Source organism: Euprymna scolopes, chromosome 21 (genome assembly GCF_053919585.1).
Source record: "Euprymna scolopes isolate OS-2025 chromosome 21, ASM5391958v1, whole genome shotgun sequence".
Lineage (NCBI taxonomy): Eukaryota > Metazoa > Mollusca > Cephalopoda > Sepiida > Sepiolidae > Euprymna > Euprymna scolopes.
Window position 1 is genome coordinate 3,677,434 of NC_136502.1, and position 2,830 is coordinate 3,680,263.

Below are 2,830 nucleotides of genomic sequence, written 5' to 3' on the forward strand. Positions count from 1 at the left end.
TGACTTTATGCCTAACATACTAGAGAGAAAAGCTAATTAAATAAAATAAATTTATTGATTACATTTTTCGGAAGACTACCACAAGCAAAATTAAAGTTTTTTTACATTTTTCTTACTCCATATAATTGCATAGGAATAGATATTTAATTCTTGCTACGTTTTTATTTTTTACAAAATGTTTATCCATGGTACAAGAATATATAGCTAAAGAGACAATGGAAACCCATATCTTTTGCCTGCTACCCCTTATTTGTATATAGCAAATAAAGCAATACCATTTTGTGGTGTAGGGAAAAGAAATTTTCGAACTGATGCCATAACAGTAGTAAGATACTCTTCTTAGTCACCCTAAAAGGCTAGAGAGTAAAGGAGGAATCAGAAACGTTCGATATTACTATATTGATTAAAAAGTGTTTTTTATTATTCAATTTTCACCCCAAACAAGGCACAGTGCCACTTTGAAGTAGGGGGCTACTGTCGGGGACATAAGTTGCAGGGGTATTATGAAGGGAGATGAGTAGCAAGATGTCTGTTCACATTACACATGAACTTCTGCATGTTAGTATAGTTGGGAAAGCAGAATCCCGAAAGGGAGTTCCAAAGTCTAACAGTTATGGGGAAGAAACTATTGGCATAGAAAGCCTTCTTACACCTAGGGATCTCTACTGTGAAGGGGTGGGATTTAGCTGCTTGTCTGGTTTGTTGAGGGCGTCATTATGTGTAAGTAAAGAAAACGTAAAGCTGTGAATAATGTAACGTTTGTCAAAATTGTTACTTAAAGTTGTTAAAGTTAATTGAGGAGTATTTCAAGATATTAGATGTAAACTTACTACAGGAGTATTTAAAAAATTAAGATGTCAACTTACACGAAGGGTATTTAAAAAATAAGGATATAAACTTATTTAAAGAGTATTATTAAAATTAAGATGTAAATTGATCTGATGAGCATTGTAAAAATTAAAATGTAAATCTATTTGATGAGTATTGTAAAAATTAAAATGTAAATCTATTTGATGAGCATTGTAAAAATTAAAATGTAAATCTATTTGATGAGTATTGTAAAAATTAAAATGTAAATTTATTTGATGAGTATTGTAAAAATTAAAATGTAAATTTATTTGATGAGTATTGTAAAAATTAAAATGTAAATCTATTTGATGAGTATTGTAAAAATTAAAATGTAAATTTATCTGAGGAGTATTGTTAAAATTAAAATGTAAATTTATCTGAGGAGCATTGTAAAAATTAAAATGTAAATCTATTTGATGAGTATTGTAAAAATTAAAATGTAAATCTATTTGATGAGCATTGTAAAAATTAAAATGTAAATCTATTTGATGAGCATTGTAAAAATTAAAATGTAAATCTATTTGATGAGTATTGTAAAAATTAAAATGTAAATCTATTTGATGAGTATTATTAAAATTAAAATGTAAATCTATTTGATGAGTATTGTAAAAATTAAAATGTAAATCTATTTGATGAGTATTGTAAAAATTAAAATGTAAATCTATTTGATGAGTATTGTAAAAATTAAAATGTAAATCTATTTGATGAGTATTGTAAAAATTAAAATGTAAATCTATTTGATGAGTATTGTAAAAATTAAAATGTAAATTTATCTGAGGAGTATTGTTAAAATTAAAATGTAAATTTATCTGAGGAGCATTGTAAAAATTAAAATGTAAATCTATTTGATGAGTATTGTAAAAATTAAAATGTAAATCTATTTGATGAGCATTGTAAAAATTAAAATGTAAATCTATTTGATGAGCATTGTAAAAATTAAAATGTAAATCTATTTGATGAGTATTGTAAAAATTAAAATGTAAATCTATTTGATGAGTATTGTAAAAATTAAAATGTAAATTTATCTGAGGAGTATTGTTAAAATTAAAATGTAAATTTATCTGAGGAGCATTGTAAAAATTAAAATGTAAATCTATTTGATGAGTATTGTAAAAATTAAAATGTAAATCTATTTGATGAGCATTGTAAAAATTAAAATGTAAATCTATTTGATGAGCATTGTAAAAATTAAAATGTAAATCTATTTGATGAGTATTGTAAAAATTAAAATGTAAATCTATTTGATGAGTATTGTAAAAATTAAAATGTAAATCTATTTGATGAGTATTGTAAAAATTAAAATGTAAATCTATTTGATGAGTATTGTAAAAATTAAAATGTAAATTTATTTGATGAGTATTGTAAAAATTAAAATGTAAATCTATTTGATGAGTATTGTAAAAATTAAAATGTAAATCTATTTGATGAGTATTGTAAAAATTAAAATGTAAATCTATTTGATGAGTATTGTAAAAATTAAAATGTAAATTTATTTGATGAGTATTGTAAAAATTAAAATGTAAATCTATTTGATGAGTATTGTAAAAATTAAAATGTAAATCTATTTGATGAGTATTGTAAAAATTAAAATGTAAATCTATTTGATGAGTATTGTAAAAATTAAAATGTAAATCTATTTGATGAGTATTGTAAAAATTAAAATGTAAATCTATTTGATGAGTATTGTAAAAATTAAAATGTAAATTTATTTGATGAGCATTGTAAAAATTAAAATGTAAATCTATTTGATGAGTATTGTAAAAATTAAAATGTAAATCTATTTGATGAGTATTGTAAAAATTAAAATGTAAATCTATTTGATGAGTATTGTAAAAATTAAAATGTAAATCTATTTGATGAGTATTGTAAAAATTAAAATGTAAATCTATTTGATGAGTATTGTAAAAATTAAAATGTAAATTTATTTGATGAGTATTGTAAAAATTAAAATGTAAATCTATTTGATGAGTATTGTAAAAAT